Source organism: Leucoraja erinacea, chromosome 5, assembly GCF_028641065.1.
Source record: "Leucoraja erinacea ecotype New England chromosome 5, Leri_hhj_1, whole genome shotgun sequence".
Taxonomy (NCBI): domain Eukaryota; kingdom Metazoa; phylum Chordata; class Chondrichthyes; order Rajiformes; family Rajidae; genus Leucoraja; species Leucoraja erinaceus.
In genome coordinates, this window is record NC_073381.1 from 63,866,290 (window position 1) to 63,880,446 (window position 14,157).

General features: G+C 46.9%; 1 protein-coding gene across 1 annotated transcript in view; it reads left to right on the forward strand.

The window, feature by feature from the left end:
* nt5dc1 (5'-nucleotidase domain containing 1) overlaps positions 1-14,157 on the forward strand; it is a 439,504-nt gene that overhangs the window by 211,997 nt on the left and 213,350 nt on the right.

Consider the following 14,157-nt stretch of genomic DNA (forward strand, 5'->3'; position numbering starts at 1 on the left):
AAAATATTTAACTGGAGGGAATGATGACAGGATGTAGAACAAGCATTATGATACCTCAAAAACAAGAGAGAAATTTAGCTAAGTGTTGAAGAGCTTGAGTTGAGTGTATTCAGCATAGATATCTTTGGAAATGACAAATGACTATCAAGGAGATCTGAATGAGAATTAAGACTGAGTGGAGACTTTTTGTGCACTTGGACCCAATTGTAAGGAACCCAGTAAAAAATGCCTGTGCTGTAAGTTATCTGGTTGCCATCGTATAGGTAATAGTGAAATTAAGTGCATGGGATTCCACTTGAGATGCGCACCACTGATGTGGTTAAAAGGTTGTTGTAGGAATTTAAGATGAGTAAAAAGTACACAGGATCCTGCTGTCATTTGTGACTTTTATCCGTACTTTTTCTATGGAAAACTAACAATTAAGACTATGATTTAACTATGTTGGATAGATCAATGAAGGTTTGAGAGGAAATAATGTACTCAGAACTTGGAAAATGAACAAGTAGATTCAGGTACAGAAGTGTTGAGAGCGAACTTTTTAAAGTTCTATGGGGCTGCTGGATTTAAATATTGAGAATAATTGTACCTGACAATGTTGCCAAGAATAAATGTTGGTTGGGAAAGTTTTGTTGAAATAACATGATGCGACCAAGATTATTGTTCTTTGTGGTAAATGACCTGAGAGAGAGGAAATAAATGAAATAAAGGCACATGGCCTCAGGGATGGAGTAGGAAGGAAGGTCAAGATAATGTTTAGGAAGGAACTGCAGATGCTGGTTTAAACCAAAGAAAGACACAAAATGCTGGAGTAACTCAGCGGGACAGGGAGCATCCCTGGAGAGAAGGAATGGGTGACGTGTCGGGTTGAGACCCTTCTTCAGATAATGTTTGCTTGATTGACTATAGGAGGAAATGGAGGAAAGAATTCTTGCTCACCAGCATGTTCCATAGAAATTTGTGGATTAAGCAAAGGTGTTTGATGAACATTACATTTACTTTAGTTTAGTTTAGAGATACAGCAGGGAAACAGGCCCTTCGACCCACTGAGCCCGTGTAAACCAGCGATCCCCGCACACTAACACTATCTTACACACACTAGGGACAATTTATATTTACCAAGCAAAAATGGCCTACAAACCTGCATATCTTATGAGTGTGGAAGGAAATCGCAGCTCCTGGAGAAAACCCACGCAGGTCATGGGGAGAACGTAAAACTCTATGCAGACTGCACCCGTAGTCAGGATTGAACCCGGGTTTCTGGCGCTGTAAGGCAGCAACTCTACCGCTGTGCCACCGTGCTTCTCTTGTTTTTTTTATCCTCGCATTGTTTCACTATTTCTCAGATAATAGGGTGAATAGTAATTTGTAATATATGATGGAAGGCTTTTACAGGCACTGTCAACATATATATTGATCAGTTGGATGGGGAGGGATCCGTCAGATATGTCTAATTCTTTGTATGGCAATCTGCATGTTGAAGCAGGAATACCTCACCATGGATGAGAGGAGCAGCATTTGCATTCTGCAGCTTCCACTTTCATTGCACATGCTGTCATTAACAGAAACCCACTTCAAATGATCAAGTAATGAACTGTGAAGCCATATGTGCCCATACCTGTACACCTTGGTCAAATTTGGACCAAAAAGATGAGGGAATAACCAGGCGCTGTGATGATAAACGTGTACTGAGATTAGGGAAGTGTGCTGAAGCAAAGCAAGAATTTCATTGTCCTATCAGGGACACATGACAATAAACTCACTTGAACTTGAACTTGAATCCATTCTGATTCATGGCATGAATGTTAGTCAAGGGCATACAAAGTCAATTATTAATTTGAATCAACACAGGAGATGGTGATCATTCAGGCACAAAGACTATATCTCAGACTTACATGCCTAGAATTTCTTCTTCAGTTCCAATACAACAGGTACACAATAGTGGTAATGCATTGTACTCTTCTGAAATGTGGACCGTCTGATGTCACTGATTTATGGAATTGGAATTGCAAGTTGTTTTGATGTGAGTGCACGTGCACGTGCACGTGTTTGTGTATGTGTGTGTAACATTAGCAAATAAGAACAGATTTCTTCTTTGTTTCGAAATGCTGTTTATTTGTGAAATGCAAGGTGTAATTTTCACTTTTGTTTTTTTAATGCCAATTTAAAAGATAAAGTGTTAAAAAGATGAGCAGATTCTTCCAACGATAAAAGCCACTCACAGTCAAGAGTATGCTAAATAAGTCAGAGAAATACGTCTTATAATGCATTGATGGATCTTTTATCACCTCGCATATGGGAACCTGTCAAATTTGAGTTTCCATATACCGAGCAGGAAGGATGCATGGATGTATGGTCATATAACTGTCAGGTAATGATGAAGAGGAAACAGATAGGAATGGGGAATATGGAGAGAAAAGCATATAGGTAGGGAGTAAGAATGAAGGCTGGTAGGAAGATAGATAGGAAGTCTGGGTAGTGGAGGTGGTGGAGTGGGTTATTAAGGAATGACACTGTATGTGGGGGACGGGTAAAGAAATGGGAGAATGGGAAAGGAGGAAAAAGGGAAACATGGGAGAAAAGGACTGCAGGCAAAGATTTCCGAAAATGCACCTCAGAGGGGAAAAGTGGTTGATGGATGGAATATTCAGCCATTGAGGTAAGATCCGAAGTGATGTTAAAGGGAGTAATGCTAATGGATGGACATACTTTTTAAGAATGCTTCATTGTGAAAGGAAAAATAAATAAGCATCTTTGTAATGATTTATGAAAGCCATCTGCAACCCTTGGGGCTTTCTACGGGGGTGGAGAAGGAAGGCACAAGTAGCATGTGGATCAAAATGGAAAATGTAGCAATTTTAGGGAGAATCCCATGAATTGTTTTGGGAGGGGAATTCCATGGCTTGAACCAAGTATGCGAGGAAATAAGCGAGGAAATGTATCAAAACTCATGGGCAATATATATATATATTTTTTTTACCCTAACTTAATGAAAACGATGAGCCAATATACAAGATTAATAAATGCATAGTGTATATTCTCCTTAGCCCAAACAGTCACTCTGTTAGGAGTATTTAGGAAGGAACTGCAGTGCTGATTTAAACCGAAGATAGACAAAATGCTGGAGTAACTCAGCGGAACAGGCAGCATCTCTGGAGAGACATTTCAGGTCGAGACTGAGAAGGGTCTCGAGCCGAAACGTCACCCATTCCTCTCCAGAGATGCTGCCTGTCCCACTGCGTTACTCCAGCAATTTGTGTCTATGCACTCTCTGATAGGATGTAGTTCAACGAAGAAAAATGCATGATTTGCTGACCAATATTTTTAATGATGGGCAAATGAATAGGCTACATCATAATTTTGATCTGAAAAGTGTTACATTTCCTTTTTGTGAATGAAAACCTATTACCTTCCATAATACCAAACATGATACCTGCAGTCCTTTCTTTCTATGTTCTAACTCGCATGTGATTTTAATTTAAAATCATTTTCTTATATGCCCTTACTCCTGGCAACAGTAATTATTTTCATATCGTTTTGATGCTTTCTATTTTGTCATGTTAGATGGCATTCCTTTCTGTGAATGTGACTGGTTGACAATTTTCCTTTATTCTTCACCCTTTTGAAAGATTCCAACACATCATACATTTCCTGGAAGTAACAGATGGCCGTACTGTCCGCTGTCTTTACTTCTCACTTACTATTCAGTCCACCGGGTCCAAATATTTTGTCGCGTACGAACCAGTCAGCGGAAAAATATACATGATTACAATCAAGTCATTCACAGTGTACAGATACATGATAAAGGGAATAACAAATACGTTTTGCTGTAGGAATAGACATTTAAAAGAGTGGAGTGATTGTAATGCGTGATTGCAGATGCACGTCTGTGACTAGCACACAAAGGGTCGTCTGGGTTGGGCGCCATCTTTGATCCACTGGCTGTGTTACATAAATGTTATGCATTTTAACTCAATGGTACCTTGTAGGAAATTACCATTTCCCACAAAGCCCATCCGATGAGAAATTTGGTAAATCATCAAAAGGTTCTGTGATGGCAAATGGATTAGCACCAACTTGCTCCACCATATTGATCATCGCCCTGAGCACCCTATAATCAAGGACATTCACAAAGTACTTTTTGTTGAACATATACTGCAGGAAGTTAGTCATCTCACAATTAAGAATATTTAGTTTCATGCGTGTCTGACCAACATTTCCTTCCCAACCAACATCAACAGAAAAACAGATCAGTAGAACTTATACTTACAGCTGTTTGTGGGTTCTTCCTGGCAACGGAATAGATGTGCTTGACTTTACAATGACAATTCTTGAATTTCTTATCAACGGATGTGAACCATCTTGGTGTTGTACTCGGGTGAACAATATAAGTTGCTTTATATTTATACTAGACTATGTGCAGACCCGTTGGGTCTGCTCCCCCAACCCGTTCCCCCAACGCAATATTCCACCACTCACGCATAGCCCCCAACTGCGCAGGCGTGGCTCATTTCACCTCATCCCCAGCACTTCTCCTCCTCTTCGCCCTCCCTCATCATTCCCCTCTCCTCCTCCCCTCCCCAATCCTCAGCTCTGCCATCCTCCTTTCCCCTACCCTCAGTCATTTCCTCCCTCCCTCCATAACTCCTCTGCCTTCCCTACCCCGTCCTATCCCTCTACTCCCATTCCTCAACCCCCCCTATCTCCCCCACTATCCATCCTGACCTCCCCCACTGCCTTCCTCTCCCTCTATTCCCCATTCCCTACCTTCCCCACTCCCCCCTCTCCCTCCATTCCCCCTCATCCCCATTCCTCCTCCTCACCTCCCCCACTTTTCCCCCTTTCCCTCCCTACCCCCTCCTCTCCCTCAATCCCCCCACTGCCTCCTCACCTTCCCAGGATTTCCCCTCCACTCCTCCCCTCTCCCAATCCCTCCCTCCCTCACCTCTCCCTCCCTCTCCTTTCCCCTACCCCCAATCACTCCCTCCCTCCATAAAAAGCAACATCTACAGTTCCTTCCTCCACAGGTCATTCATTGTTAGCTGACGTTTCGATCCCGTTGACTTGATGATTGGATTAGTTTGGTGTGTGTGTGTGTGTGTGTGTGTGTGTGTGTGTGTGTGTGTGTGTGTGTGTGTGTGTGTGTGTGTGTGTGTGTGTGTGTGTGTGTGTGTGTGTGTGTGTGTGTGTGTGTGTGTGTGTGTGTGTGTGTGTGTGTGTGTGTGTGTGTGTGTGTGTGTGTGTGTGTGTGTGTGTGTGTGTGTGTGTGTGTGTGTGTGTGTGTGTGTGTGTGTCTCAAACTCCTCGCAACATCCACCCTGCAACCCGACTCTCCTTCCCTCCCTCTGCCCACTCGGGCTCAGCCTGCTGCTGCCGCTCGGCCCGCCCCCGCCGTGCACACCCGCCGCCAGGCCGGGCTGCGAGGTCGGGGGATGGAGTTGGGGTTCGTAATGGTGGGCACCATGAGTTTCGACGAGCTGGTGGAGAAGATCTCCGAGAGGGTGTGAGGGTCAGTTACCGCAGCAGCAGCAGTGGTGGCGGCAGCGGAGGAGACGGACTGTCGCGGCTATTCAACTGGGGGACAGGTAGATGGGACCGCCATTGTCGCAGAGGGCGGGCGAGGGAGAGGGGCGAGTGAGGGAGAGACAGGACCCAATGGGTCCCACTTGGTCTAGTACATAACTAAAACTTGTGCTCTTCCGGTTTGCGTGTTTTTTTTATTTGCGCAAAAACGGTAGTGGGCAGGGAGCGGGGGCGGGCCGAGCGTAGAAGCGGGCGTGCGGGGAGGGGCCAAGTGGCAGCAGCGGGCAGTCGGGCAGGACGGGGACGGACTGAGCGAGGGCTGTGCTGGAGTGGACAGAGGGAGAGAGGTGAGTGAGGGAGAGAGAGACGGGACCAGGGCCTTCACTGAACCACCCGTCCCCCACAGCCGCCGCCGGTGTTTGGGGAGAAGGTAGACATGTTACTGTGAGGGGGAAGAGAGGAGTTTGAGAGTGAGGCGGAAACGGACACGATGCAGGAAAGGGTGTCGCTGTCCGGGCAGTGGCGTTGAATGACAGTAGAGGAGACAAAATCTGCTCGGCGCTGACTGGCAGTAGAAGAGGCCAATCTGCGCATGTGTGGTTTTGAAGATATATAAACCTCAATAGCTTTAAAAAAAACCCCATCAATTGCAACAAAACATGTTGCACTTGCAGCACAAGGGAATGGTGAGTAAGGTGGCGAAAAATCATAGCGCTATCGTGTACCGTCTTTGCGCAAATAGAAAAACTATGCAAACCGGAAGAGCACAAGTTTTAGTTATGTACTAGAAAAAGTGGGACCCGTTGGGTCCCGTCCCCTCAACACGCGGGGGGGGGGGGGGGGGGGGGGGGGGGGGGGGCGCGGACTGCGACGCCACTCACATACTAAACCACCCCACACACACACACACTAACCAGTGGCGGGGGAGGGGGAAAGGGGAGGGGAGAGGAGGGAGGGGGGAGCTGGTAGCAGTGGGGGGAGCTGGTAGCAGTGGGGGGAGCGGTAGCAGCAGGGGGGAGCGGTTAGCAGCGGGGGGAGAGGTTAGCAGCGGGGGGAGCGGTTAGCATGGGGGGGGGAGCGGTTCGCAGCGGGGGGGGAGCGGTTAGCATGGGGGGGAGCGGTTAGCAGCGGGGGGAGCAGGTGGGAACAGGTAGCAGCAGAGGAAAGCAGGGGGGAGGGGGAAGGGGGGTGTGAGGAGGGCTGGGGGCTCGCACTCTGCTCACCCCGCACCTTCAGTTTTCAGCCTCACACAGCAGATCCCGGTCCCACTCCGGCTTCACTCAGACGCTTCCGGTTCCACTCATCAGCTTCCGGCTGGTCGTGCTGGTCACCGCAGAAGAACCCGCGAGCTGCTGACTCTCCGCGTGCTGCTCAACACACTGCGTCCCTTCAGCTTTTCTCCTTGCCGCGTTATTGACAGCTGGTTCTGGAAGGGGCATTTTTTACATATTTTAAACCTTCATAACTTTTGTACTATTTCACCGGAACAAAACTTATTTGACTTGCAGCAGAGGAGAATGGTGAGTAAGGTGGCGAAAAATCGTAGCTCCATGGGGGATCGTTTTTGCGCAAATTTAATTACAACAAAGACAGGAAGTGGTCAAGATGAGAGTTTTAGTAATGGTATAGATAGATATAGAAGATACTAGACCAAGTGCAGACTCGTTGGGTCTGTTCCCCCAACGTGCGGTTGTGGGGCGGAGGCGGCATGTAGCGTCACACACTAACTATCACCCCCCCGCACTCACGCTAATTACCCCCCTTGATATTATATGAATATTATTAATTTGCTCCTTTTATCCCATAACCACCCTATCTACTGACACATAGCCCCCAACTTGCAGTCACATCTAGAGAGGGGGGGGAGGGGGGTGCATAGCGAGTGAGGGCAGAGACAGAAGGGGCAGAGACAGAGAGAGAGACAAAGACACAGAGAGAAAGGCAAGAGGGATAGGGGGGTGGAGAGGAGGAGAAGAGGGAGGGTGGGTGAGGGGGGAAAGGTGGGGGAGGACGGGAGGGAGAGAGAGAGGGGGAGAATGAGAGCGGGAGAGAAAGGGAGTGCTGGGAGGGGGTGAGGTGGGGGAGCAGGGAGGGTGGAGGGAAGAGGGTAGGGGGGGTGTGGAGAGAAGGGTGTTTAGGGGAGGGAGTGGAGGAGGGGGAGAGAGGGGGAGGAGATAGGGGGGGGAGAGAGGGGGAGAGAGGGTGTGCTAAAGGGGGTGAGATGAGGGTCGAGGGAGAGGTGGGGGGGGGGGGGGGGGGTTTAGGGAGGGACGGTGGGGGAGGGGATAGAGGGGAGAAGGGGGGAGAAAAAGAGGGGAGAGAGAGAGAGAGAGGGAGAGAGGGGGGGTAGAGGAGAGGGGAGGACAGAAGATGGGGGGAGAGGAGAGGCGGGGAGAAGAGAGAGGGGAGGAGATGGGGGGGAAGAGGAGAGGCGGGAGAGAAGGGGCGGGGAGGGAGAGGAGGGGGAGGAGTTGGGGAGAGAGAGAGGAGAGGCGGGGAGAGGAGAGGGAGAGGGAGAGGAGAGGGGTGGGGAGAGGAGAGGGGGGGGAGAGGAGAGGTGGGGGGGACAAGAGAGGAGGGGGGAGAGGAGGAGAGGTGGGGGGAGAGGAGAGGGAGGGGAGAGGGGGAGGAGAGAGAGGAGAGGAGAGGGGAGAGAGGGGGGGAGAGGAGAGGAGAGGGGAGAGGAGAGGAGAGGAGGGGGAGAGGAGGGGGGAGAGGAGGAGGGAGGAGAGGAGGAGAGGAGGGGGGGGAGGAGGGGAGGAGGGGGAGGGGGAGAGAGAGGAGGGGGGAGAGAGGAGAGGGGGATAGAGAGAGAGGGGAGAGAGAGAGAGAGAGAGGGAGAGAGATAGGAGAGAGCGAGAGAGGTGGGGAGAGAGAGGAGGAGAGAGAGAGAGAGTGCCTTTTTACTTCAACCCAAACCCAAACAACCATTTGCAGGCAGTGCTTTTTTACCTCTAACCATATTTTCATTTTCAAACCAAATTAAGTGTACTCACAGTGCTGTAGACATTTGTTCAGTGTCATTCAGAGCTCAGAGTGACAGAGAATAATTGACAGAGCTCCATCTTGCAGAGATTAATTTGAGGCACACCACTTCCTCGTTTTACAGTCCCTCCCTCCCCCCTGCCACCAACGGGGGCAGCAGAGAGAATGGGGAATTTTGTAAAAACATTAATAGCTCTGTCATTTTTCATCGACGGGAAAAATCCTCAGCACACATGCGGCGGAGGGGGGCTTTGAGCAAGGTGGCCAAAATTGACGGCTGTAGGTGGCGACGTTCGCTCGGAAATCGCAGCACAGAAGGCCAAAAGTGGTCAAGAACAGAGATTTAGTAATATAATAAAATAACTAGACCAAGTGCAGACCCGTTGGGTCTGTTCCACCAACGTGCGGTTGTGGGGGGGAGGCGGCATGCAGCGTCACACACACTAACTATCCCCCCCCCCACCGCACTCATGCTAATTACCCCCCTTGATATTATATTAATATTATTAATTTGCTCCTATTACCCCATAACCACCCTATCTACTGACGCATAGCCCCCAACTTGCAGTCACATCTAGAGGGGGGGGGGGGGGGGGGGGGGGGTGGGTAGAGAGTGAGAGAGCAGCAGAGAGAGGAGAGAGAAGGGGCAGAGACACAGAGAGAGGGGCTAGAGGAGAGGGGGGGGTGGCGAGGAGGAGAAGAGGGAGGGTGGGTGAGAGGGGAAAATGGGGGGTGTAGGGGGGAGGAGAGAGAGAGGGTGAAAGTGAGAGGGGAGAGAGGGGGGGAGAGGTGAGGAGGGGAGGGGGAGAGGTGAGGGGAGGGGGGAGAGGTGGGGAGCATGGAGGGTGGAGGGAAGGGCGTAGGGGTGTGTGGAGGGGGGTTTAGGGGGAGGGGTGGTGGGGAGGGGATGGAGGGTTGGAGTGGGAGAAAAAGAGGGAGAGAAAGAGGAAGGGGGGGGGAGAGGGAGAGGGGGAGAGGAGAGGGGGGGTGAGGAGAGGGGGTTGAGGACAGGGGGGGAGTGGTGGGGAGCAGGGAGGGGGGTGGAGGGAAGGGGGTAGGGGTGTGTGGAGGGGAGGGGGGTTTAGGGGAGGGACGGTGGGGGAGGTGATGGAGGGGAGGAGGGGGAGAAAAGAGGGGAGAGAGTGGGGAGTGGAGAGGAGAGGAGGGGGAGAGGAGGGGAGGAGGGGGGGGGGAGAGGAGAAGGGGGTGAGGAGAGGGGGGAGAGGAGAAGGGGGAGGAGGGGGGAGAGGAGAAGTGGGGAGAAGAGAGGGAGGAGAGGGGGGAAGAGGAGGGGAGAGGAGGTGGGGAGGAGGAGGGGGAGAGGGGGAAGAGGAGAGGGGGAGGGGGGGGGGGGGGGGGGGGGGGGGGGGGAGGAGAGAGGGGGAGAGAGAGTGCCTTTTTATTTCAACCCAAACCCCCCAAACAACCATTTGCAGGCAGTGTTTTTTTACTTTAACCATATTTTCATTTTCAAGCCATATTGAGGGTACTTACAGTTGTGTGGACATGTGTTCAGTGTTATTCACAGCAGAGAAACATGACCCTCTGCCTTCCTCCAGCTTGCAGACTAAATTGAGGCACACCACTTCCTGGTTTTATAGTCCATCCCCCCTGCCGCCAGCGGGGGCAGCAGAGAGAATGGGGAATTTTGTAAAATCATTAATATCTCTGTCATTTTTCATCGACTGGAAAAATCCTCGGCATGCATGTGGCGGAGGGGGGCTCTGAGCGAGGTGGCCAAAAATGACAGCCGTAGGTGGCGGCGTTCTCTCGGAAATCGCAGCACCGATCGCCAAAACCGGTCAAGAACAGACTTTTAGTAATATAGATAATAGATGAGGCATTTTAAACATTCACAAAAAGATAGATTTCCAATTTTTCATCTGGCCACTTTGTATTCACTGAAATAATAAAGGAACATAAGGTCATGAAATTTCCTCGTGAAAATTTGGAAAAATATCAAATACCTTTTTATTAAAAAATCTATGATTATATCAGCACCCTATATTAAAAATCTTTGATTATATTAGCACCCTGTATTAAATGCGGTTAGCTTGTAACACGTAAATGCTTTTCTGCGTTTCATACCAATTTTAGTTTTCTTTTTTATAAATGCCAAACATATGTTTAATATGTTACGGTGGTCATAAGCAAAAAGTAAACATGCAAAACCTATAAAAGATATTTGGTCATTTGCTACTCGTTGTGGTTTCACTTAAAGGTATTTTGTTTCTTTAAAATCCTGCAGCAAAGCAGTGAATAATTTTAGTTCACCACTGGAAACTTCTTTAACTCACATATTACAATAAATTAAAATTACCCCAGTTCTGATGAAGGGTTATAAAACTCTTTCCACAGATGCTGCCTGACCTGCTGAGTTTTTCTATTTTTGTTTCAAAATAAAGCAGAATTTTAAGTTGTAAATTGATTTACCACTCATTTCTGAGAGTCTTAATGGAATTTTCTGTAGCGACTAGTTCTTTAAAAGTATTTAAAGATTAGGGAATAAAGGGCTATGGGGAAGAAAGACACAAAATGCTGGAGTAACTTAGCGGATCAGGCAGCATGTCTGGAGAAAAGGAATAGGCGACCATTCGGGTCGGAACCTTTCTTCAGACTCTCCCGACCTGAAACATCACCCATTTCTTTTGGGCAAATTTTCACACAGAGTGTGGTACGTATATGGAACAAGCTGCTGGAGAATGTAGTTGAGGGAAGATTAGATTGCATGGGATCTAGGGAGAGCGAGCTACCGATTCAGAAGGTAGAAAGCAAAGGATGGTGGAGGATGCACAGGACCTGAACTACAAGGAAAGGTTGGGCAGGCTTGGAGATTTTTCCTTGAAACGCATGAGGCCGAGGGTTAATCTTAAGTGTTTACGAATTGTGATTGTATGAAGGGAATGGATAGGGTGAATGCATAGGCTTTTTCCAAGGGTGAGGGAATGATGAACGAGAGGACATAGGTTTAAGATGAGAGGGCAAATATTTAAAAGGAATTTAGTTGAGGCACGTACAATAACAAGATTTAGGAGACATTTTGACAGGTACATGGAATGCGAAGGCTTAAAGTGATATGGACCAAATGCGGTCAAACGGGACTACCTTTGACTTTGCACTTTACTGGACTTTATTTTGCACCAAGATTATTCCCTTTATCATGTATCTGTACACTGTGGATGGCTCGATTGTAATCATGCATAGTTTTTCCGCGGCTGACAATAAACTAAACTAAACTAGATGGGGCATCTTGGTTGGCATGTATAAGTTAGGTCGAAAGGCCTGTGTCCAGGCTCTTTGACTCTTAGTAACTTTGGCAGTGATCTTCTGGTGGTAGATAATTGGAATAAAATTACTACATGCATTTTTGTTAAAGAGGATATATATGTGGTAACATTAAACATTAAGAGCATTTAGATGACATAGAAAATGCCTCAGCCAGTATTACAGGATGATTGGATGAGAAACAAAACTGACAGGAAAATATTAAGAGTAGTTATTGAAGCAGCAAATGTCTAATATGTGATATTAGAAAAAAATGAAAGACTGGTGAATAAATGTTGAAGAAGAAAAGAAAAGAGAAAAAGGTGATAATTAGTACGATGCTTTCAGAACTATACACAAACAATTGGACAGAAAGTCAAAGGATTACTAATACGTGCAGCATTCATCACATCTCCCCCATGGTCCTAGCTTTGACCTAATTTCCTTTGTACATTGTAGGGCTGAGGTGAAGAGAAATGTCTCTAAATAGAGAGTAGATGTTGGAATTTTCTACCTTGCAGTGTTCAGTCACGGTGTAAATTCAAAGCTGAGTGTGATAGATATTAGAGATTTAGATGGTTGAATGTTTTGGGGATCCTTCAGGAAATTCAACACGAGACATGGGATCAGCCATAGACATTGGTGAAAGAGACAGGAGGGATCACGCGGCCTGCAGCTGCTTCATTAACTTGTTAACATCCTCAACACATTTTTCATATTCCACGGGTAGTTTATAGCTCAACAGTATGAACATTGAATTCTCCAATTTTATGTAATAACCCACACTACCTTCCTCTTTGCTGCATTTTATTATGTTATCTATAATAGTATATTGTGTTTATAGACCTATTATGCTGCTGCAATTTGGAACTTTATTGTCCTGTTTCTGTACATATGACAATTAAACAGCTTAAGGATAGAGGGGAAATCCTTTAGGACCGAGATGAGAAAAACATTTTTCACACAGAGAGTGGTGAATCTCTGGAACTCTGTGCCACAGAAGGTAGTTGAGGACAGTTCATTGGCTATATTTAAGAGGGAGTTAGATGTGGCCCTTGTGGCTAAAGGGATCAGGGGGTATGGAGAGAAGGCTGGTACGGGATACTGAGTTGGATGATCAGCCATGATCATATTGAATGGCGGTGCAGGCTCGAAGGGCCGAATGGCCTACTCCTGCACCTATTTTCTATGTTTCTATGTTTCTAAACACTCTTGACTCTTGAATGACAAATCAGGACTCAAAACATCTCAGAAAGGATAGAATAATGTGGCTGACTCCATTTTCACAGGCCTCTTCTGATCCAATGATGTGCCTGTGGCTGAACATTTTTATGCATGTATCAACTTGGTTCCACCAAAATGATCAGCGTGTGAGTAAGTTGGCCTTCAATTTTTTCTCAGCAAGGCAAGAGAATAAAATCTGATATTATTGACCCTAGTTTCTAACCATCAGTTATTTTCTTTCAGCGGGATGTGTGTCTTTAAACAGTCCTCCTCAAAGGGCAGCAGAAGTAGAGTTTTTGAATATTTTTTAAAACTGATCTTGATTAGTAAGAAGTTACTGGGGGTAGTTAGGAATGCTGTGTTGAGGTTGCAATAAAACTAACTATGATGTTGTTGAATGGTCGACAGAGGCGGAGTGACCTGCTCCTAATTTGTGTGTTTGTATGTCAGTACTTAGTGAGATGGTGAAATATCAGAATTTTGTTGTAGTTTATTTTAGTTTTATGGACAATCTGAGCAAGAGAGATTTTAGAAAGAGATTGATGAAATAACATGTGGTTCAGCGAAAGATATAGCACTCGTTCATGAATAGTCTCGACCCGAAACGTCACCCATTCCTTCAACCCAGAGATGCTGCCTGTCCAACTGAGTTACTCCAGCATTTTGTGTCTATCTTAGGTTGTTGTTACATGGATTGGGACTACATATAGAGAGTTAGAAGGTATCAGAGCACTGCCAGTAAATATTGAACCATAACACACAGATGTGGGATTGGCAGGAGGGCTGAGTGTGAGTTTCGGGTGCACGTTGTGAAGCATTTGTTTTTCCTTTTACCGTATGATTTAATGTTGCCTTTGGCAGTATTAAACTTTTACGACTTTTGTCTCACATTGAGCACCAAACCATCTGGAATTTTTATTTGTATTCTAGAATGGAGAAAAATATAGAACTTTGCTTGGATCTTCCAAAACCAAATGGAAAACCATCAGTGCAGATGTCTAATTACACACATGCCTGTTACATCCATAGGCAAAGATCACTGGGAATGTATTTTGTGAACATCATGGGTCATTCTGTGGGTATGTCTACTGTTTCTCATTTGCAGTGTGAATAGAGTAAACCACCATTTAGAACTGTTCTTGGGATAAAACTGGCATCTACCTC